Raw genomic sequence first — 25,622 nt, forward strand, 5'->3', positions numbered from 1 at the left:
TCACATTGCTTTCTGCATGCAGCCATATTTTTAACATAGTTGTACTATATTATAATGTGCATCTCTATAATTTCTGTATTGTGAATTGCTTTGTTTGTCTTATAAAAAAAAAAGATTTACCAGCTTGCAAAGATATGCACAATAGAACAAGGTAATATTAAATAAAAACCAGTAGGCAAATAAACAATTTAGGAAAGAGAGAGGGAATGGTAGGAAAAATAAGACATATGTGAGGTAATATGCAAAACAGATGCTATTAGATTCTAAATGTAGGCCACAGATTTATCTTTGAGCAGCCACACAAAGAGGGAAATGGGATCAATCCCTAATTTATTGTGTCTAGTAAATTTTAAAAAATCAGTTGTTTAGAAGGAGCAACAAATATTCTTAATCCTGAGACCACAGAAAAATTTCTTTTGCTTGTCATCATAAAGAGGATACAGTGGTTTCAACGTCACTCTGGTATCAAATATACCCATGAGTTGCATGTGGCTGCTTTTTATAACATACGTTTTTGTATAGTGTTGGTAAATACTACAGAACCAAAGTTAACATACCATAATGCATTTTTAGGAAACATTTAAATCAATAATTCTTTTTTCTTTAGAAATTAGAATGTCTATTTGAAATGAGCTGGTTGCTTCTTTTGTCTTGAAAAAAATCTATCAAGTTTACTTTGGACACTTTTTTCTCTTATTTTGCATTTGGATAAAATTTTCTATGACAAGCAGAAAATGTAAAGCATTGAATTGATTTTAGACCTAGTTATGATTTTCAATGCAACCTTCCCGCACTCCCTTTTCATCCCTAGTTTATTTGCTCTATATCACAGAGTCATTGAATGAGAGAGTATAAAGGGTTTGGTAACCAGAAATAGATAGAACCAAGTTTAGTATAATGACTTGTGAATAGAGTATAGAATTTGAGGCCAATAAATAAAAGAATGGATTTTAAAGAAATTAACCTAGATTATATAAATTTGAGCCAACTTTCGTACAAAGAGTTCCTTTTATTTCTCAACACATACATGCATGCATGGCCACGCACACACTCACACAAACATGTATAGAAAGAGGAAGATATTTATTTCCTGAACAAAATATTTTTCTGGTTAGACTGATTTATTTTCTCCAAGAATTACTGTGCTATTTGCTACAGAAGACACTTATTTTTTCAGACTTATGTGGTTCATTAAGAAAGTAAACAATGACACATGATAATAAAAAATAAGAAGAGTTATAAGATGATTGAAGAAGAAATCAGTCACAGTGAGTTGGATACAATATTTCACATCAGGAAATGGATGAGAGATTTGATCAATTATATAAAGACAATATACAAAAGGTTTCTTTTGCTATTAGTGAGAAATTATCTGTGTTCTACCATTTCTGACCAAGGGTATTAGCTCATTGATTTCTAAATGACCACTTGAGATTTTGCAGTTTTTTCTTTGTGGATTAACTGTACAAGATACATCCTTCATACACTGCTGCTTCATGAATGTTCTTTTTCTAATAGAGAACAGAGGAATTTGCACAGAGTTATTTATTCTCTACATTTTCTCTTTTTTCTATTATAAAGAAAAACCTGCATTATAACATGGCTGCCCTGTGGAGTCTGGGGAGATAATCTGACTATGAAACTGAGACTGTTTCCTGACTTTTCTCACTTATATAGTAGATGTGGCCTTCTAGGCTCAGTAGATTTTATATAAATGTGGATAATCTTCACAATGTGATTAATCCTTGTTTAGGAGATAAAATGTTATGTACCTAACACAGTGACTGGTAAATATTAGTCTCTGAAAGAGTAGTAGTCATACTATTATTGCTGATGGTGTTATTTTTGAAGCAAATGGGCAAAAATTGTGAGCAAATTTCTTTCAAGGTTCTTATAAGTACCATACTTTTCTAGATAAGTGTTTAGGATTAGACAGAGAATATTAGACATGATTTCTTCACAGCAAGATATATTCTTGATTCAGTTGGATCACTCTGTTTTTTTGACCCTGGTTTGGAGATTTTAATAAAGTTCTTTAAATTTATAATTTCTCATCTTTTAAAGATGTAGGTTGACTTACAAATAAATTAATTTTATTTTATCTTGTCATTGCATCAACTACACTTATATTGCTGTTGATTAATCAATTAATAAGAGATGAATGAAATTCCAGTTATTTGAATCAAGGAAAGGAACCTCTGACTAAAAGTAAGCAAACAAACCATCTTTAGTGGGAGGCCAGTGGGAGAAACCTGTGAGTCATCATAATTTAACTGAAACTCTAATCAGTATTAACATCATGTCTTAATATGCTGTTATAATTATAAAAAAAAAAGTGGAAATCCCTCTTTAAATCAACTTGGTTTGTTCAGCAGATAGTTTCAGTTCATAAAGGCATTTTCTTGCTGAATTTTCTGAGTCATGCTTGTGACTCACGGGGCTCTCTTTGATGATGGTGAGTCACTTCACATTTTCTAGAATAAGGCTACCTGACTATCATTGCTTTATCTTTGTTTTCAATGAGTTGAGAAAGTTCACCATCACAGGTGACAGAATAGATAACAAGAGGAATATGGAAATAAAAGCCAGCCTCTATGATTTGGGTCTAATCTCATCTATCAGTAAAAGGGCCAATGATTTGTGAATTAAAAGAGATATTACTCTGGCAGGTGTTCTAATATTGCCAAGAACTTCCTACTATGCATCCTAAGAATGTGGAAACAATTTTTTTTATTATAACTTACCCAGGGTCACTGAGTCTTTTTATTTTTTAAATTTTAATTTAAAAATGTTTTTTCGTTTTTCAACTACAATTGACATACAACTAATATATTAGTTGCAGGTAGGCAACATAGTGATTAGACATTTATATAATTTACTAAATGATCACCCTGATAAGTCTAGAACCATCTCACACCATATATAGTTATTACAATATTATTGACTATATTCCATATGTTGTTCTTTACATCCCTATGACTGTTTTTATAACTGGCAATTTGAACATCTTAATCCTTTTCCCTTTTTCACCCATCCCTTCCCCTTCATCCCTTCCCATTTTTCACCCATCTACCCACCCCCTCCCACCTGGCAACGATCAAAATGTTCTCTGTATCTATGAGTTTGTTTCTGTTTTATTTTTATATACCACATATATGTGCAATCATGTGGTATTTATCTTTCTCTGTCTGACTTACTTTACTTAACATAATACCCTGTAGATCCTCACTTAACATAATATCCTCTAGATCCATTCATCTTGACAAATGGCAAGATTTTATTCTTTTTATGGCTGAATAATATTCCATTGTGTGTGTGTGTATTTTTTTCTTTCTTTATTTGTCCATTTATTATATTTCAATGTCCATCTACTGGTGGACATTTAGGTTGCTTCCATACTTTGGCTATTTTAAATCATGCTACAATGAACATAGGGTTGCATACGTCTTTTTGAATTAGTGTTTTAAATTTCTTTGGATAAATACCTAGAGAGAGAGTTGCTAGGTCCTTCTTTGTCTCTCATTATAGCCTCCATCTTAAAGTCTATTTTGTCTGATATAAGTATTGCTACCCCAGCTTATTTTTATGTTCATTTGCATGAAATATCTTTTTCCCTCACTTTACTTTCAGTCTATGGTATCTTTCAATCTGAAGTGGGTCTCTTGTAGGCAGCATATGTCTTGTTTCCTTATCTGTTCAGCAATCCTGTGTCTTTTGATTGGAGCACTTAATGCATTTAAATTTAATTATTGATAGATATGTAGTTATTGCCATTTTATATTAATATATTTAATCTTTTCTTCTTCTTCTTTTTAAAGAAGTCCCTTTAACAAATCTTGTTGTACTGGTTTGGTAGTGTTTTGTCCTTTAGCTTTTTCTTGTTTGGGAAGCTCTTTATCTGTCCTTCAATTCTAAATGACAGTTTTGCTGGGTAATCTTCATTGTTGGTCCTTGCTTTTCATCACTTTGAATATTTTGTGCTAATCCCTCCTGGGCTGCAAAGTTTCTGTTGAGAAATCTGCTGTCTTATGGGAGTGCCTTTGAAGATAACTAATTGCTTTTCTCTTGCTGCTTTTAATATTCTCTTTTTGTCTTTAACCTTTGGCTTTTTAATTATAATGTGTTGTGTAGAGGCCTCTTTGGGTTCATCTTTTTGGAGACTTCTGTGCTTCCTCGACTTGTATGTCTGTTTCCTTCACCAGGTTAGGGACATTTTATGTCATTTTTTCATATAGGTTTTCAGTGTCTTGCTCTCTCTCTTCTCCTTCTGGTACTCCTATAATGTGAATATTGGCATGCTTGATATTTTCCCAGAGGCCCCTTAAACCATCCTCATTTTATTGGATTCTTTTTTTGTTTTTCTGTTTTGATTTGGGTGTTTTCTGGTACCTTATCTTCCAAATCATTGATTCAATCCTATTCTTTATCTATCTACTGTTGATTCATTTTAGTGTATATTTTTTTTAAAAAAAAAATTATTGATTTTTAGAGAGAGAGGAAGGGAGAGGGAAAGAGAGAGACATCCATGAGAAATATCAATTGGCTGCCTCCCGCATGCCTCCTACTAAGGATCAAACCCACAACCTGGGCATGTCCCCTGACCAAGAATCAAATCAGTGAACTCTCCGTCAATGGGATGATGTTCAATCAACTGAGCCACACTGTCTAGGACACCTTTTAGTGTGTTCTTTATTTCAGTTATTGTAGTCTTCTTTTCTGACTGGTTCTTTTTTATGTTTTCTATCTACATTTTTATGTTTCCTATCTCTTAATTGAAGTTCTCACTGAAATCACTGAACATCCTTATAACTAGTGTTTTGAACCTTGCATCTGGTAGATTGCTTTTCTCCATTTTGTTTAGTTCTAGTTCTTTTTCTGGAGTTTTGTTCTGTTATTTCATCTGGGACATGTTTTTTTGTCCTCTCATTTTGGCTGCCTCCCTGTGTTTGTTTCTATGTATTAGGTAGAGCTGCTATGCTTTCCATTCTTGGTAGAGTGGCCTTATGTACTAGGGGGCCTGTGGGACACAGTGGCACTATCTCCCTGGTCACCTGAACTGGGTGCTCCTGGTGTGTTCCTTGTGTGTGTTGTGTGTGTGCCTTCCTGTCATAGATGAGCCTTGATTGTTACTGGCATATCAGTGGGAGTGACTGCAGGCTGATTGGTTGTGAGGACTAACCATGACTACAATAGAGGAGCTATTGTGCAGAGGCTTATCCTGTGGAGCAGGACTTGCTTTAGTAGGGCTCTGGTGCCTGCCGAGTCTGCCCTTTGGATATGTCAGTTATGGAGGTGGTTGAGTGGTGCTCTGCTGTGGACTGAAGCGGGCCACCAGGTTTGTTGGTTCTGGGGCCTTTTGAGAGGTGTAGGCCAAGGTCAGCTGCTGCATGTGCCCTACCCAACAAAAAATTTTTCAGAACAATCATTTAGAACAGGTTTTTAAAAATTGATTTAAACTGACATCATTTTCTACAAACAGTGGGTTTTGCCATTAAATTAACAAATATGTTTCAGAAATTTGCTTTATTGAAAGAGAATATTTTAAATTAATATGTCAATATACATTTTAAATTTAGAATGGAGCTTCTAATTCTCTTAAGGGTACAATACAAGTTTGCTCTCTTAATCTGCTTAAGGTACATTTCTATCTCATTAATTTTTAAAATTTTCCTTCATTAGCTCTGCCAGAATCCTGGCTTTGAATTAATTAAAAAGATGGCTTGTCCAAATCTTTGAATAAATCATAAGCTTAAACATTTTAGCCTGTGTATTTCTCAGCAGTTTTGTTTCTTTTTATTTCTTCTTTATGAAAAATAAATTGTCTATTACAAATCTATTTTTTCTTACCTATGCTTGAACTAATGACAATAAATGCTTTAGTTTGTTGTTTCCATTTTTCAGTTCTTAGAGCCCTTAATAAGGTTGCTAAGAAGATAAAATTTCCAATCAGAACAAGCTGTTTTCTTTACCTTTCATTCATCTACTCATTTTGGAGCTAAGTGTAATTTAATGTATATACAGTACTTGTTTATTTTCTAGACTGTTTTGTCAGCAATAATTCCAGGTTGTAGTTAGCATAATTGAAAGGTTTTCTTTCAAATTTGTTTGTAAAAGAGCTAGATCCTTCACTTGGAATAGCTGAATGTGTTTTCAGTACAGATTTGGATGACGAGTTTAATTTATTACATGTTAGACACATTCTGTATCAGTTTTCTATTGGTTCTGTAACAAATTACCCACATTTAATGGCTTAAAACAGCACAAATATATTACTTGATACTATAGATTAGAAGTCTGACACAGGCCTCCCTGGGCTAAAATCAATCAGCAGAGCTGCACTCATTTTGGAAGCTGTAGGAAAGAATCTGTTTTCTTGCCTTTCCCACCTACCAGAGTCTGCTTACATTCTTTGGCTTGTGGCCTACTTCTTCGTTCTTCAGAAACTTGCATCTCTCTACTTTTTCTTCCATAGCCACATCTCCTTCTGATTCTCTTCTTCTGTCTCCCTCTTTCACTTTCAAGGACACTTATTATATTGTGCCCACCTGGATAATCCAAACTATTCTTTCTGTTTTAAGGTAAACAATTTTAGCTGTGTAGCAACCTTAATTCCATCTGTAACTGTATTCTTCTTTGCCCCGTAAAGTAACATTCACAGATTCTAGAGATTAGGACATGGGTATTTTGGGGGAGGCAGCATTCTGTTACCACACATTCTTAAATTTTTCTTTGTTCCCTTTGAGTATAAATAGGCTAAGGAATTTTTGTCAGGTAGAGATCCTCACCATAACCTACTTTACTGAATATATAGCAATGATTTTAATTAACATGCAAATGTACCCTTTGGGTAAAAGTAGCCAGTTTATTTTCTTAAATTGTTTTAATCCCCGGTAATTCCTTCTACTCCAAAAAGAAACATGGAAATAAAAGAAACTTTGGGGGAAAAGTTAAGAGACAGTGAAAGTGTGAGAGACTGAGAGATTGTGTGTGTGTGTGTGTGTGTGTGTGAGAGAGAGAGAGAGAGAGAGAGAGAGAGAGAGAGAGAGAGAGTGTGTGTGTGTTAGACAAGAGTGGGTTAAATAGCAGAAGTAAAACCAATTGAATTCATCTGGTTTTGTCCGAATGAGGCACTATCAGATAGGACAAAGTGAAAACATCACTACCTCATTGATTAGTCTTTTTCAGGTAGAGGCTTAAACCAATATGGTGGTGTAGTGGCCTCAGACCTTATCTCATTTACCTATTCTTTCTGAGTTTCACCCATTTGTGTGCTTTCAAAATAAGCTTTCTAAGATACTTACATATGATTATATCTGCCATTTCAAACCCTTCTAAATATATTACGAGAATTTAGAAAAAATTATGTATATTTATGAATTGGGGAGTTGGCAAGGGGAGGAACTGTACAGAAGTAGTGTTTTTCAATAAAAAAAAATTTCAATGAATAAAAACTATGTCACATATCTTAATCTCTCCATTTCTAAAATAAGATGGTTTGACTAGATGACCTTTTAAAGTCCTAGTTCTAGCCTTAGCAGTCTGATCCTGGCTATTCATTCGAAATGACATAGAAAATGTCAGTGTCTGGGCCCTACTTTGAGACACTGATTTAATTGGTCAAGCAAAATTTAATTCCTCAAATTTTATTTGAATTCAATATTCTTTCCGCAAAAAAAGATCTTCATTCTAAATGTGATACTGAATATTAGTAAGGAAAAAAATACCCTGAATGAGTGAAGAACTTATAAGTGAACACTTATTTGCTTTGAATTACTTCCAATTCTAGATATATCATATCCTATGTGTTGGGATTTTGAGGCATTTGTGAAAAATTGGAAAGATATTGATAGACTGGAAGGAGCAAATGTCTTGATTTTTAGAAAGGGAAAGTAATTGAATTCTGTGTATTACAAATTGATACCTTTGGCACTGATTTTTTTAGAAATGAAATTATAGAATAGATTTTTAAAATCAACTTTATTGAGATATAATTTATGTTTATAAATAAAAGATAATAAAATATTTTTAATATCATCTACTTTTGACAATAGTATGTATACGCCTGTGTAACTACCATCCAAATTAAGATATACAGAATTTTTTTCTCTCAAGAAAATTTTCTAGTATTTCTTTGCCATCAACTTCTCCCCACCCCTTGTGCCAGGCAACTACTGATCTGCTTTCCTCACTACAGATTCACTTCTACAATTTCATATTAATGAAATCACACATTACATACTCTTTTGTATCTGAGCTTTCTGTTAAGTGTAATGTCTGTGAGATTGACCTGCTTATCACATCTATCAGTGATTTGTTATTTTTTATTGCTGAGTAGTATTCTGCTGGAAAAGCCAAAATATTTCCTTAGCCTTCTAATTTGGCCAGACTTAACCTTGAAATTCTGTCTCTCCTATGGATCTTGTTGGGGGCTTGCTTTCAGGCTTTGCTAGGTGGGATCTCAAATACACCTTACTCTTGGACAGGGGTTGGCAAACTTTTTCCTCAAGTATCTAGGTAGTAAATATTTTGGGATTTGTGAGCCACATATGGTGTCTATCACATATTCTTCTTATTTTCAAAACAGCCCTTAAATATGTTAAAACAATTCTTAGCTGATAGCCATACAAAAACAGGCTTCAGCCTGTGGTCTTCAGGCTGTAGTTTGCCAATCTCTGCTTCAAGTCAGTATTGGTCAATAGAACTTTCTGTGATGGTATCTATAGCTGAGCTGTCCATCATGGCAGCCACTGGCACATGTGGTTATAGAGAACTGAAATCTAGCATGGATTTTAAAAACTATTCAAGAGGAAACAGAGATCAGAAGTTCTGAAAAAATTATATAGGCTACTATAATTTATTTCTTTGACCCAGTTCCTAGTCTGGTAGGTGAATAAAATGTAATGATCATTAATACTACGTAACATTTGACAAAGCCTTTCATGGTAGCATCATGTCAAAAGAGAGACATTAGATTTAAGGACAGTTAAGGATTCTTAACTGCTAATTGGTTGTAGCAGTTAGGTCAAAGCTTTGGTGCTGTGAATGCCAAGTCATGGTGTGCTGTCCAGTAAGCAAGCCCTGGTCACATGCAGCTGTAAATTAATAATGTAAGTTATGAAAGTTAAACTAAAGCTTCTGTTCGTCAGTTGCACTAGCCACATTTCAGATGCTCAATAGCTGCGTGTGGCTTGTGGCTGCTGCATTGGACAACAAAGATGTAGAACATTTCTATTATCACAGGAAGTTTCATGGGACAGCACTGCCAGAGAGAGGTTTCCAGGGACATGATACAGAATTCTGTCCTTAATGGTGTTCTCCAACACTGTTACCATCATTTAGACAATGATAATTTAGATAAAGAGAATGTGATATCCAACTTGTAGATTTATAGACAAAGCTGGGAAAGAAAAGAAACATGTTAAAATGACTGAATCAGCTTCTCAAAAAAATTCGACAGCATCTTTGGAGTAATAGTATCTCAAGCTGTTAGTTAATACATGTTATATGAAAAATCTCTTTCTTGGCTGAAAAAATTTGGTAACTAATTCTTTGTGAGTCAAAATGCATCTCAGCTTATTAAAGGCTGTGAGAAATCTTAGATTAAGTCAGTATGTTTGATTTTGTTTATTAACCTAGAAAAAAAGGATTAGACCTAAAAAGAAAAATTTAACAAGTATGAAAGGAAAATCTGCCTTTGGGTCTTTATATTATTTGCTGCAAATACAAGAATGAGTGAGCATCATGTAGGTAAAGAGCTTAGAGACTTGAGCCAATAATGGGATCTGTGAAGCTGGTAATGTAATGGCCTCCCCTCCTGGCAAGAAGCTATTGGGATTTAGGCTACACCTATATGTGTGGTACCTACACATGAAGAGGTGATAGTGTGTTACTTAATTCAGTTGTGAATGCTGTTGGAACTTTCTAAGCAGCTTCGTATTTATTCCTTATACGTATTTATTCCTGTACTTAGGAGTTTTTGTGATGAGAAAGGGTGTGGCAATTTTTTTTTGAAAAGTCACTATGTGGCAGACAGAGCTTAGGTTTGGAAATATTTGGCTTAAAATTTTAAATTCACAATTTACTAAAATTATTTACCTTGGCAGGTATCTTTACCCTCTATTTCTCAGTTTCCTTAACTATAATAATACTAGATACTATCTTATAGTATTATCCTCATGGATACCTACACTCCAGATTACTGAAAGGGTTATGTGAGATACATTTTTTTTTTTAATGCAAAGCCGGGGTAGCCATATGGGAAAACAAGAGGGATAAGTTGTTTTGCCTCTTGCCTAACACAGTGCTTCAGATTGCTGGCTCCAGGAAAAGAGGGTGAAGTTCATCTACTACTCTTACCCTCCATATGACCTTGAACATGCTGCTTAACTCTCTCTGTGTCCAGTTTTCACATTTGTAAAATAGTCATAATGGAACTTGCCTCAGAGGGCTGTTGTGCAGGCTAACATAGTTCACTCACTGTGACACTTGGAAAAAGCCTGGCACATGGCTAGTGCTCAATGGAGGTTTTAGCTGTTGTGATTTCACAGTGTAGCCAAGCCAGAACTTACTATTTTCTCACACTTGTGTCTTCCAATTATTGATATTCCTTCTATACCAATTTCTTTCAACCCAAAATATATACCATTACTCCAAAGCTAGAAACAGATCTTTATGTTAACAAAACTTGTTGACATAAAATATTTTTCTCTATGTTGACCATATGGCTAATACTACTACCTTAAGTTATCTAGGGGAAAAAAGTATGTGTAGCCTTTATGTATGTCTAGACTGTAGATTGAGGGGGAAAATGTGAAGTTTCAGGTATGAATTTTACAGCATCACATTATTTTCTGTTTCAGAATAATGATGCATGGTACCTAGAAAGCAATGCTACCTAACATTTATCCCTGTCAGTTTACTTTTGTAGAGGGGTTATCCAGCTATTATTTATTCTTCTTATTTATTTGTATGTGCATTTAGTTTCTCTATAAAAGCAAAAGCGTTGAGTCTTAACACTTGCCACTCCAACTGCAGTTAGTTTCCCAACTTATTTTGTTGTTCTCTGTTTTTCTCCTTTCTTGTTAATCTGTTTTATTCCTACAATTTTCCTAAAATGCCATTTTCATGGGGTCATTTCCCAGATCGAGGATGTACAATGAGTCCTTATTATCTACTCCACATGTCACTTTCATTTGGTTTCTTAATTGGCTTTTAAAACCCTCCATAATTTCACTATACTGGACTCCTCCAACCTTAATTTTCACTTAGTACTACATATCTCTGTAGTCAAACTAGTCTCATATTATCATTTATTATTCTATAAGTACTTGTTGAGACATTGTGGATACAACTGAGAGTAAAAGAGACATAGTCCCTGCTGTCATGATTCATAGAGTCCAGGAGCAAATACAAGTATTAATAGAATAACTAATTAAGAAAAAGTGCAAAGACATAAATTAGACCTTTCCTACTTTTTTTGTTTTTTACAGTGTATATACACACACACATTCTTTGGATTTTATATCTTTGTCTCTTTAATATATGCTATAACTGTTAACTGGGATTTTGTTTTATTTTGTTTTCTACATCTGTAAATGTGCTACAAGTCCTTGGGAACTATATTAAGTTGTGCATCCTTAGGTAAGCTAATGTTGAGCAGAAGGTACTAGGTTGGTCTGTAAAACAAGATTTTGAAACTGATCATTAGGGATTTAGATTTACTTTCCAAAAGGCTGAAATTTAAGACTTTAAATTCAGTTACAAACAACAATGCTCAACTAACACAAACAGTTCTGATAACAAAGGGCAACTTCAGAGTACTTTTCACCATCTTTTATTTATGAAAGAAACATACAGGCACAGGTAAAATTTTTATCACTGCCTACCTGGGAGAGGTTACAAATATATATTTTGGAAAGATGCCAGTTGAAGTTGAACAAAATGTATTTATACTCTCAACAATTTCATTTTGAATGCACACTAAAACTTATTGACATTTGAAAAAGATGACAGCATTCGCAAAAAAGTATTGTGAATAGACACTTCTCCAAAGAGGACATACAAATGGCCAAGAGACATATGATAAAGTGCTTAAAGTCACTAATCATCAGAGAGATGCAAATTAAAACAACAATGAGATATCTCCTGACACCTGTAAGAATGGCTGCCATCAATAAATCATCAACTTACAAGTGCTGAGAAGGATGTGGAGAGAAGGGAACCCTAGTACACTGTGGTGGGAATGCAGACTGGTTCAGTCACTATGGAAAACACTTATGGAGTCTCCTCAAAAAATTAAATATGGAGCTGCCATTTGACCAAATGATCCCATTTCTAGAAAAAAATCCTAAGAAACACAAAACACCAATCAGAAAGAATATATGCACCCCTGTATGCATAGCAGCTCAATTTACAATAGCTAAGATCTGGAAACAGCCCAAGTGCCCATCAGCAGATGAGTGGATAAAAAAGCTGTGGGACATGTACACCATGGAATACTATGCAGCTGTAAAGAAGAAGAATCTCTTGCCCTTGGTGACAGCATGGATGGACCTGGAGAACACTAAGTGAAATAAGCCAGTCAGAGAAAGACAAGTATCACATAATCTCACTCATATGTGGAACCTGATGAACAAAATAGATACAGAGACATAGAAGCATGGAGCAGTCAGACGAATTTCAGAGGGAGGGCAAGGTGGGGATTGGGGAAGAGAGATTAATCAAAGAACTTACATGCATATATTCATGACCTATGGACACAGACAATAGTGTAGAGAAGGCCTGGAGGGACAAGGATGGATGCCAGGTGGAGGGGATCAATGGGTAGAAAAAGGGGAAAACTGTAATGCTTTCAACAATAAAGATAAAAATTTTAAAAAGTAATGTGAAGAATGTATATCTATCTAATTCAGAGTGGTTGATCTCAGAGAGTCACTATGGAAAGTTGGAACAGTATCTTATTTTAAGATGGCATTTAGGGTGATACCTACAGGTATTTGGGATAGTGTGTGTTCCTCTTCCAAAGGAAACCAGCAACCAGTACCACTTAACCAAATGTCTGAAATATAAACTGTAAAACTCTTATGTGAACATCTTTCCTCCCTCCATCACTCTTTCCATCCCTCCCTCTCTCCCTTCTTCCTTCTTTCTCATTCCTCCTTTCTTAATCTAAAAGTACTATACGCTCAATGCTCTGCTCTTCTGTATTTTGATTTTTCACTTAGCAATGTATTTTGAAAATAATTCTATATCAATACTTAGAGTTCTTCCTTCTTTCTCACAGCTGTATAGTGCTCCATTGTGTCGATGTTCCATAGTTCATTTAACTATATTTCTATGTTTCAGATTTTATATAGTTTCTTATATTTTGTAATTCCTCATGGTGTTCTCATTAATAATCATATATATCAATTAAAATGAATACATAAATATAAAATAAATATATAGAGATTATATAAATATAAAATCAATATATAAATAAATGTATTTATTTATTTTTATTGGTGGACATGTATCTTTTCTTTCCCTCTGAGAGTCATCAGTCTGTTACATGCTTCTATGTCTCTGGATCTGTTTTGTTCATCAGTTTATTCTGTTCCTTAAATTCCATGTTTGAGTGAGATCATGTGATACTTGTCTTTCTCTGACTGGCTTGTTTTGATTAGCATAATACTCTCCAGTTCTATCTATACTGTCCCAAAGGGTAAGAGATCCTTCTTTTTTACAGTTGCATAGTATTCCATGGTGTAAATGTCCCTCAGCTTTTTTATCCACTCATCTACTGATGGGCTCTTGGGCTGCTTCTAGATCTTAGCTATTGTAAATAGTGCTTCTATGAACATAGGGGTGCATATATTCTTTCTGAATGGTGCTTTGGATTACTTAGGATATATTCTAAAAATAGGATCACTGGATCAAGTGGCAGTTCCATATTTAATTTTTTGAGGAGACTCCATAGTGTTTTCCATAGTGGCTGCACCAGTCTGCATTCCCACTACCAGTGCACTAGGGTTCCCCTTTCTCCACACCCTCGCCAACACTTGTCATTTGTTGATTTGTTGATGGCAGCCATTCTGACAAGTGTGAAGTGATACCTCATGGTTGTTCTAATTTGCAGCTCTCTGATGAATAGTGACTTTGAGCATTTTTTCATATGTCTCTTGGTCATCTGTATCTCCTCTTTGGAAAAGTGTCTATTTAGGTCCTTTGCCCATTTTTTAATTGGATTGTCTTCCTTTTGTGAAGTTGTATGAGTTCCTTATATATTTTGGATATTAAAATCCAAATGTGTCATTGGCAAATATGTTCTCCCATACAGTGGATTCCCTTTTCATTTTGTTGATGATTTCTTTAGCTGTGCAGAAGCTTTTTATTTTGATGTAGTCCCGTTTGTTTATTTTCTCTTTTGTTTCCCTTGCCCTAGGACATGTATCGGCTAACATATTGGTATAAGAGACATCTGAGATTTTGCTGCCTACGTTTTCTTCTAGGATTTTTATAGTTTCATGACTTACATTTAAGTCTTTTATCCATTTTGAGTTTATTCTTGTGTATGGTGTAAGTTGGTAGGCTAGTTTCATTTTTTTGCATGGACCCGTCTAATTTTCCCAGCACCATTTACTGAAGAGAGTGTCTTTACTCCATCGTATGTTCTTGCCTCCTTGTCAAATATTAATTGAGCCTAATGGCTTGAGTTCATTTCTGGGTTCTCAGTTCAGTTCCACTGATCTATATGCCTGTTTTTGTGCCAACACCAGGCTGTTTTGATTACAGTGGCTTTGTAGTATAACTTGATATATGCTATTGTGATCCCTCCAACTTTGTTCTTCTTTTTCAAGATTGCCCTGTCTATTCGGGGTCTTTTTGGGTTCCATATAAGTATTTAGAGTATTTGTTCTAGATCTGTGAAATATGCTATTGGGTTTTTTAATAGGGATTGCATTGAATCTATAGATTGCGTTGGGTAGTATAGACATTTTAATGATGTTAATTCTTCTAATCCATGAATGTGGTATATTCTTCCACTTGTTTATATCTTTCTTTATCTCTTTTTGCAATGTTCTGTAGTTTTCTGAGTACAGTTCTTTTACCTCCTTTGTTAAGTTTACTCCTAAATTTCTTAATTTTTTGGTGCAATGATAAATGGGATTTTTTTTTTTTTTTTTTTTAGTTTCTTTTTCTGAGTGTACAAAATGCCATCCATTTCTGGGTGTTAATTTTGTATTTTGCTATCTTGCTAAATTCATTTATTAAATCTAGTAGTTTTTGGTGGAGTCTTTAAGATTTTCTGTGTACAATATCATGTCATCTGCAAATAAGGACAGTTTTACTTCCTCCTTTCCAATTTGGATGTCTTTTATTTCTTTTTGTCGTCTGATTGCTGTGGCTAGGACTTCCAGTACTATGTTGAATAAGAGTGGTGACAGCGGACAACCCTGTCTTGTTCCTGACCTTAAGGGAAACAGTTTTAGTTTTTGCCCACTGAGTATGATATAGGCTGTAGATCTTTCATATATCGCCTTTATTATGTTGAGGTATGATCCCTCTATTCCCACATTGCTGAGTTTTTATCATAAATGGGTAGTTGATTTTGTCAAATGCTTTTTTACATTATGATCATGTGATTTTTGTCTTTCACTTTGTTTATGTGATACATTACATTTATTGATTTTTGAATGTTGTACAACCATTCATCCCCAGAATAAATCCCACTTAGGCATGGTGTATGATTCTTTTAACGCATTGCTGGGTCCGGTTTGCTAATATTTTGTTGATGAATTTAGCATCTGTGTTCATCAGGGATATTGACAATAATTTTCTTTCTTTGTAGTGTCTTTATTTGGTTTTGGAATTTGGAAATACTGACCTTGTCAAATGAACTTGGTAGTCTTCTTCTTGAATTTTTTGGAATAGTTTGAAAAGGCTAAGTATGTGTGTGTTCTTTGAATGTTTGGTAAAATTCACCTGTGAAGGCATCAATCAGGTCCAGGATTTTTGTCTATTGGGAGGTTTTTTTTCATTTGTTTTTGTTTTTTATTCCTTCAATTTCATTAGTTTCAATTAGTCTATTTAGATTTCCTGATTATTCCTGATTCAGTTTTGGAAGATTGTATGTTTGTAGGAACATATAAATTTCGCCTATGTTTTCCAATTCGTTGGCATATAGTTGTTAATAATATTTTCTTATAATATCTTTTTATGTTTTTTTGAGTTCCCTGAAGACTTTTTGGTTATGTGAGTTATATCTATTATTATTTACCTTATTAGAATTAAGAATCACAAAATCACAACTATTTATTAATTCCTTCTAAAATAACAATGGTAAATCCATTACTTTAGCACAGTGTTGTTGTTTTTTAAATGAGGTACTTTTTAAAAAATTAGTGAATGATTGATATTGTGCATTTTGTTAAATCTCTTTGACATCTTACTTCAGTAGAAAACAGGTGAATAATTATATTTGTTTCTGCAATATCTTCAATCTGTTGTTTCAGTCTATTGTATCATTTTTTGATTGAAACATATGAAGATTATGTAGCTTCATACAGATATGTAGTTGGACAAGAAAAGGAATATTTTAGTAACATTTTCAGAGAATTTAGATCTATATTCTCCTTATGGTCCAAAACTTTACATGTGATAACTTCTTAATGTTATTTGTGATGTGAAATCTGAAACCATTGTAGTGTACTGTTTGTACTATGTTACATTAAAATCCATTAGTGTATCTTCCAGTTTGAAAGTGTTTTTCACCTATGCATACCTTTGTTACGTATGTATTGGAGCTATTGTTTCACTGAGTTATTCAAATATTCCAGATATTAACACATTTCATTAAAAATATTAAAAATCATATTTGTTAAAATTACTGATCTCATCAGCAAAGGCTTTAATTATTAGAAAGCTGTCAAGCTCATGGTGCTAGATATGATTCTAAAACTTGAATTTTGTCATTGACAGCAAATCTTGCCAGTTGTTTTCCCTCATGTTTGCTTTGTGCATTTTCTAGAAAATGTTTGCCAGATATCCAGTTAAATCACTATCATTTATCTGTCAATTTTTCTTTCAAGGAAGATGGTGTTCCATAAAATAAGTGCTAATTCAGCTCACAACTGAAACAACTATACAAGTTATTTTCCTTGAGACAAACATTATAATTTGGTGTGCAGCATAAGTTTTTTATGCATACTTCCCCTTTCATCACAATGATTATAAAAAAGAACTGTACTCAAGGGTTGAGATTTAATAATATTAGTAATTTTCACTGCTTGATTAAGGGCATTCTTAAATGAACTTGGAATTTTTTTCTTCTGTTGCCTGACAGTGAAGTGTACAGTAGACACTGGTAAGATCTGATGCCATTGACTTGATTTATGTTAAGATGCCAGGAATTTAAACCCCCATGCTTTTGCACCATCAGTACAAGTATCAATACAGTAGAAAAGGCAAGATATATATTAGTATTATTGGAGGAAAATTTTGACATTTTGAACCCCTTGAAAGGATCTTAGGAATCACCTGAGAGTCACAGACCACACTTTAAGAACCACTAATTTAATAAATTTTCCTTTCTAACTGTATTTACTGTTGCCTCTCCTACAGTGTTAAATAGTGGTGGAGAAAGGTGATATCTTTATCTTGTTCCTAATCTTAAGAGAAATATCTTGTATTATCTGAGTAAATAAGATACTAGTTTAAAGACTAAAGTATATTTTTTATGTTTAAAAGTACATATCAATTCTTATTTTCTTGAGTACTTTTTAATCAGAAATAAACGTTAAATTCTGCCAAACGGTTTGTTTGTATGTTTTGTAACCTATAGTAATACTGTCCTTTTTCTTCTCAGATGTTTTATTATGTTGTATTTTATTAATAGGCTCCCTAATATATTAATAAAGTTCCTGAAATAAATCTCACTTGGTCCTGATGTATACATTTCTTAATGTAGAGTTGGGCCGGGCATGGCTCAACCGGGCGTGGCTCAGCGGTTGAGCATCGACCTAGGATCTGGGCGACTGGGGTTCGATTCCTGGTCAGGGCACATGCCCGGGTTGTGGGCTTGATCAATGACTCTCTCATCATTGATGTTCCTGTCTCTCTCTCTCTCTCTCTCTCTCTCTCTCCTTTCCTCTCTCTGAAATCAGTAAAGATATATTTTTAAAAAAAAGTAGAGTTGCATCACTGGATTTAGTTTGTTAATATTTTATCTTTGTAATGATAACTAGAAGTCGTGTTGATCTATAATTTTCTTTTATACTGTATTTAGAGATTTAGATTTTAATGTTGTACTTGCTTTATACAAATAATTTAGAAAACTTTCTTCATTTTCTGTTCTCTGGAATAATTTATGAAGCATTGGAATGATCTGGTTTTTAATGGTTTTGTGGAATTCTGCTGTGAAACCATCAGGACTTGGAGCTTTTTAATTGGGAATTGTCTCTAGATTTTCTCTATTTAAAAACATTTTATCACCAATTGAGTAAATTGTGTAAACTTTATTTTCCTTTGAAATTATTCATTACATCTAGGTATTTAAATTTGTTGACATCTCTGCCTTATTTATTTTAAAATTCTCAGTGGTGGTTTTCTCAGTCTTTTTGTGTTGTATGTTTGCTTCTCACTCCCACCCCCTCCTACACACTTTTTAAAAAAAGTATATTTTCACTTTTTCGAGAAACCAGGATATCGATTTATTAATTAGATCAATGTGTGTTTTCTACCTCATTGATTTTTGTGTTGGTCTTTATTATTTCTCTCACTTTGTTTCTATTGGTTTACTTTGTTGATTTTTCTCTAGCTTCTCTGGCACATTTATTTTCATTCTTTTGTTTTTATTAACAAAAGTGTTTAATACTATAAATTTTCCTCTGATTGTTTTAAATATATTTCATAGTAACATATAATGTTTTTAATTATCATTATCTTTAGAAATTCTCAAATTGCTATTTTTTTTTTTTCCTATCACCTAAGAGTTGTTTAGCAAAAGGGTTTTTATCTCCTTAATATTCAGGAGTAAATGCCTTTTGTATATTATTTTTTTAATGAATTTCTAGCTTTACTTAATTTTAGTCAGAAACCATTGTTTTTAATACTTCTAGTTTATGAAACTCATGATTTCTTTTATAACTAACATATGGTAAGCTTTGTGATTATTTCATATGCACTTAAATTGAAGGCGTATTTTATAACTTGTGAGGGTAAAAACTTTGATAAATTCATATGGTGCAGTTTATTCAGTATGCAGTGTTGGTCTCATATCTTAACTTAGTTTTTGTCCATTTAATTTATCTCAGACTGAGAGCAGTATGTTAAAGTTTCTTCATATTATGTTTTTTTAACCCCTTCTTGAATATCTTTTTATTTCTGCTGTATGAAGCTGGTTGCCAGATTAATTGGTGCGTGAGAATTCATGAATGTGATATCTTTATTATGAACTGTGGTATTAGCTTTAAAAGGAGGTCTTTCTTTATATTTAGTGCTTTTTAATTTTCATTTCAGCTGTGCAACATAGTGAAAAACAAATACCATATGATTTCACTTATATGTAGAATCTATTTAATGTTTTTGCTTGAATTATATTTCATCTGATCTCAAGATCACAAACCCTGCTTCCTTATTGGTTCCAATTGCTTTGGATGCCTCATCCTTTCTGATTCACTTTGTTATGTGTATGTCTTTGTTTATTTAGTACGTAGTTGGGTTTTATCTATGAAACAAATTGGAGGTTTTGTTTGTAATTGGTTTGTTAAGCCTATCCACATTTATTGACTGTTCTATTTTCTCTCAACTTCATAATATTATACAGGGTGGGGCAGAAGTAGGTTTGCAGTTGTGAGTTTGGAAAACACAGAATTTATTCTTGTATTATTATGTATTTATTGTATTATTTTCTATACAAACAATTGTGAACCTACTTTCCCCCCACCTTGTATATATATATTTTTAAATCCCAAAGATACAAAATTCAATCTCAGTTAGCAAATATTTACAGTAGCTAAGATCTGGAAACAGCCCATGTGCCCATCAGTAAATGAGTGATTAAAAAGATGTGGTACATTTACACAGTGGAATACTATGCAGCTCTAAAAAAGTAAGGATCCCTTACCCTTTAGGACAGCATGTATGGACCTGGAGATTATTTTGCTAAGCTAAATAATTGAATCAGAGAAATATAAATACCATATGATACAACTTATATGTAGGATCTAATAAACAAAATAAACAAATACCTAGCTTTTGATTTCATTGATTTTTTTTCTCTATTTTATTTTCTACTTTTATTTTTCTACTCGGGTATTTATTATCTCCTTTACCTGCATTCTTTGGGTTTCAGTTGCTCTTTGTTTCCAGTTTCTTTAGGTAGAAGCAGAATTTCATGGTTTGAAACATCTTTTTTTTTTTTTCTGATATAGATGTTAGCTGCTATAAATTTTCCTTAAGCATAAATTAGGTGCATAAACGTTTAGGATATATATATCCTCCTGGTGAATTGACTAATTTACCATAATGAAGTTACTCCTTTAACACTGGAAATATTGTTTGCCTTGAAAACTGCTTTGTCTGATATTAGTATAATTTATGTGGGGAGAGGAAGACCTTTACATGGGGAGAGTTGGTAGCAGAGACAGTTTATGTGGAGGAGAGTTGACCTAATTAATTAATTAATTAATGACAAGACTCAGGTTTCTTACTGTCTGAGAAAGACACATAAATTTGGAAAGAAAGAAAACCAGAATATAGCTGTCATATTGGATCAGAATTAGAAATATCAGTTGGAATTCATGGTTTTATTAGGTAAAGAAATAAAAATTAATGTAAATGCCTGTATTTCTGAGTCTGGTTGTGTATATATTCGTGTGTGTGGTGAATATTTATATTTTCTAGTTCTGTCCACCAAAAGGGTCTGGGAATAGCAATATACTAATAGCAACTCATACCTAACATTGAAGTCTTTTCTTCTTAAATATCATTTTCCACTAAAAGGAACCAGGGCTCCTTGAGGAAATGGCTGATTCTGGGACAAAGGCAGTGAAAGTACAAGATGAGCCTGTAATATCTTGTACCAGAAATCAAGGAAATTCTCAAAGAATGATGGGATATGTCTAAAATTTGTAGAGCCAAGCTTACCACTCTCTAAATCTGGTTCAATTTTCCATCAAAATATGTAATGATAGTTATCTATTTTACTTTAATCCGTTGAATAATATAAGAAACTAGAAGTTGAATGATACATACCATACATACATAAAGATTTGATGAGAAATGGTATAGTAACATAGTTTCATAATACTTCCCCACCAAATATTTATTCATTATGAAGGGGAAAGAACTCTTTTAAAATGGAGAAGCCTGAAGATACCACCTTAATTAAGCAGTCACAGTAATGGGACAGTTTGAACCTCTGTGCCACATGATAAGATACAATGAGAAGAACCCATAATCACTTCTGTAAGACTCCTGCCAGGTATGTGTAAGCTGAATCTCTTCATGCAGAAACATCAGTTAAACCCATAGGTTTGTGGAATGTAACTCATCAGGTTGAGTTATATTCCACAAAATAGCTAACCTAAAATTTTCAAAAAGGAATACTGAGACATTGCTATAAATGGAAGGGGACTTGGACATAAAAATATATGATTCTGACTTTTTTTGCTATGGTGAAAATTATGGGGACAAAGATTGTCAATCAAATACCCCATTATACCTAAATATTTTCTTAATGGTTCAGGATAAAAATGTTTCTTGTGTTAAATCTACAATTTTATGACTTACTCAAACATTTTTTTTTTTAATGTTACATAAAAGAGGTCTGTGCAAAAAGCATCAAAGTTGTAAGCTACTCTGATTCAATTCTGTTCTGGCTAATTTTAACATTATTCTAAGGAAACTAATGATTTTTTTTTTTTCCCTAAGAGTTTTAAGTAGCTTTGAACTATCTGGGTTATTTCTGAAAATAGCCTTTCTGGTAGTAAAGAGGAGAGAAAACATTTTGCAGTGAAGGAAAATGGAATTATAAGGACTTTAATTGATTTTCTCTGCTTTAAGTAATTGTTACAGCTAGAAGTAAAATATTGCCTTCCTCATTTTCAAACTAATTTCTAAAAGTATTTTATAACAAAATTGAGTGAAAGTACCTTAATAGTTCCTGTTCTGTATTCCTCGTCTAAAAGTGAGAGTTTGATTGAAGTATTCTCTAGATTTGTGACAGTAGATTGCAGTATCACCCTTTCTCAGGGGCTCATGGATAGAACTACTGGAGTCTGGTATGATTTTCTCACTGTAAAGAAAACCCTCTTGCCCGGCCGGGCGTGACTCAGCGGTTGAGCACCGGACTAGGATCCAGGAGATCAGGGTTCAATTCCCGGTCAGGGCACATGCCCGGGTTGTGGGCTAGGCAGCCGATCAATGACTCTCTCATCATTGATGTTTCTATCTCTCTCTCTCTCTCCCCTTCCTTTCCTCTCTCTGAAATCAATAAAAACATGTTTAAAAATTGAAAGAAGGAAGGAAGGAAGGAAGGAAGGAAGGAAGGAAGGAAGGAAGGAAGGAAGGAAGGAAGGAAGGAAGGAAGGAAGGAAGGAAGGAAACCCTCTAGCAAAAAAATGTTTCCCTGGTAGTCTGAAATTCCCAGTATTAGATCTAGTCCATTGAATTAAGATAACATTGCTTAACATGTCCTTTAGAGAGTAGTAATAGGTCTTTTCTTTTCTTTTTTTTTAAAGGATCTTGTCAAATATGTTAGAAAATTCTGGGTTAAATTGATTTCTTTATCCAGACTTTTCAAAACTGTTAAAACACCAGAAAATTTTGTGACTCTATAAGAGAAATACATAGCTCATTGTTTCTCAAACTTAGTTGGCCAGGACAACTTTTTTCAAGGAGCACCTTGTAGTAGTATGGTTTTATAAAAAACATTTTGGAAAAAGCTGGATAAAGACAAAGTGCATTATTAGAGAAGAATGTAGATGAACCGGTATCAGGTGTAAAAAATCTTAGCTCACATTTATTATATTAGCAAAATGGTCCTGGAATGCTACTCAGGAACTTGGAAGCAGTTCTCTCAAAACCCAGGCAGTGAGTTATTCCAGTGGGAGAGCCAACTTGATAGGAGCACTGGGTCAAGAGTTTGGTGGAAAAACCACAGACTGGGAATCACACTGACTTGGGTTACACTCCAGGTTCTCTCAGTTCCACTCTGTCTCAGTGGCCTCATCGCCAAAATGGAGAGAAAACAATAATGATAGTAACAATACTTGTAGCAAACACTTACATAGCACTTATAGCTAGGTACTGTTCTAATCACTTAATATATATTAACTCATTTAATCCTCACAAAAATCACTTGAGATTTTCTTATTTCCATATAAAAATTTTGACCATACAGGATTGTTGTGATGATTAGATGAAATATATAAAATGCATTTTGCAGTGTCTGGGACAGACTAAGCACATACTAAATACTAGTCATTAATCACCCTCATCCTCATTGTGAGGATAATGGGAGCCAGGGGTGTACAGGCAAAGGAGAGGGATGGTGGGGGGCGGGGGGGATAAGGGTAGTGGGCTATGAAAGGGGAATGGAGGAGTGAACACTACAGGTGAATTTCACAGCATCCGTCTTCTCTGGAGGCCATTATGGCCATAACCCCCGACTCTTTATTATTTTTACCACTTAAAATCTTAATTTTTCTCCTATACCACAATGCCACTTTCAGCAAACAAATGTTTGTTTAACCAACAAATCTGTTTTCTATTGAGTGCCTAATATGTATGGGTAATAATATAAGTAAACTATGTCACGCGATCGTTAGCACTGTGGAGAAAGTAAAGCAGGAGAGGCAGGTAGGCAGTGTGGCATGAGGATGGGGTTAACTTTTACAATAGTTTTTCTTTTTTTAAAAATGTATCTTTATTGATTTCAGAGAGAGGAAAGGAGAGGGAGAGAGAGAGAGAGAAACATCAATGATGAGAGAGTCACTGATCGGCTGCCTCCGGCACGCCCCCAACTGGGGATCAGGCCCGCAACCCGGGCATGTGCCCTGACCGGGAATCGAACCCCGATCGCCTGGATCCTAGGTTGACCCTCAACCGCTGAGCCAGCCAGGCCAGGTGACAACATTTTTTTCATTCTTCTCTACAGTTTCCATAGATACGTCTACACAGAAGAGGAAAAGGCAAAAAGGGAAGAGATGGGGCAAAAGAATTCGTGTACAAAACCTGTGATTGGCATTTAACTTTTGTTCATTCAAAAGTGTGGAGTGAAGAAAAACCTCCCCGAAGTACCTGCAAGGCCATTTTACCTAATGCACCTGGGCACATTTTTTTAAACTGGCGTCATGAGGCCTTGATTCAGAGTCACCCAGGCAACCTGATTCCACTGACTTTAGTTTTTCCGTGGCTTAAGTATTTGCTAGCAGAATGCCTCACAAATGCCTGATGTATTGCTGCACTAAGCAGCATTTCTGCTGTCAGCAGCGCACCAGCAAATGAAGGGCCTCACAGGGGATCCATGGAATTAGAGGGTGCACGCTGGGCTGGCTGCGTTCCCTCCCACTTTGCAATGACCTCACCTTCTCAGTTCCCAAGTGAAACAAAACTCCTTCCGTCCGTGCCGGACTTGCATTCCGAAGGGATTTGGGGATTTGTGATTCTTTGCGAGGGAAGGCAGGAGCAGTGAGGCACTAACCAAATGTAAATTGCCACGTTGGCTTTTATAACTGCGACTATTGATGGGGGAGTTAATTGCTTGTGTACTTCATTTTTAACTATTGGGCTTAACTGGAAACTGAAAAGTGGACAAAATTTTAAAAAAGGTTAGAAGAGAACAAAAGAAAAGAATGAAGAAAAGAGACTGAAATTCAGAATGATTTGCCTGGGAATACCAAACGATTTTATCATTATTATATTTGGGAAGATGATCAGAATCTTTTTCTTTAAATCCTCACCCAAGGATGTATTTGTATTAATTTTAGAGAGAGAGGAGGAAGGGGGTGCAAGGGAAGGAGGGGGAAAGAGAAAGAGAGAGAGACAGAAAGAGAAAGAGAGAGAGAGAGACATAGATCAGTTGCCTCCCATACACACAACCCTGACCGGGAACAGAACCCACAGCCCTTTGGTGTACGGGGAACACTCCGACCACTGGAGCCACCCGGCCAGAGCAATGATCAGAATCTTTTAAAATTTTGTCATTTTAGAAGTTTGTATATATTAAGTTAGTACAATAAACCTATTATTAGACATTCCGGTTGAACATACCCCTCTATGGTAACTAAGGAGTATACTCCTCTATTGTAACTAGTTTGGTTGCTAAAGAAGCCATTTCTGAAACTCAAGACAAAGATTTAAAAAGTATTAGCAATGTGTTCTATAGGTAATGCTAAAGCATATACAATTTATCCCTGTAATTTGGTTAGGACATTGGGTCTGAGAGTTTATTCACTTAAAAATGTTCCTGCCTAAGAAGGCTCTAATTCCTGTCTTGATAACGAATGAAGAGAAATATGTGCAGACAGGACTTGGTGTGAGATATCGAGGAATCCTCGCAATTTGTAATCCTGAAATCACCTGTGGCAGTGTTTGGAGCTGTGATTGGATGGAGCTCATACAGAGATTCGGAAAGACTG

At 34.5% G+C, this 25,622-nt stretch overlaps 1 protein-coding gene across 1 annotated transcript in view; it reads left to right on the forward strand.

The window, feature by feature from the left end:
* GPR158 (G protein-coupled receptor 158) overlaps positions 1 to 25,622 on the forward strand; it is a 315,239-nt gene that overhangs the window by 92,815 nt on the left and 196,802 nt on the right. The window lies entirely within an intron of this gene.

Source organism: Miniopterus natalensis, chromosome 1 (genome assembly GCF_054644295.1).
Source record: "Miniopterus natalensis isolate mMinNat1 chromosome 1, mMinNat1.hap1, whole genome shotgun sequence".
NCBI classification, from domain to species: Eukaryota; Metazoa; Chordata; class Mammalia; order Chiroptera; family Miniopteridae; genus Miniopterus; species Miniopterus natalensis.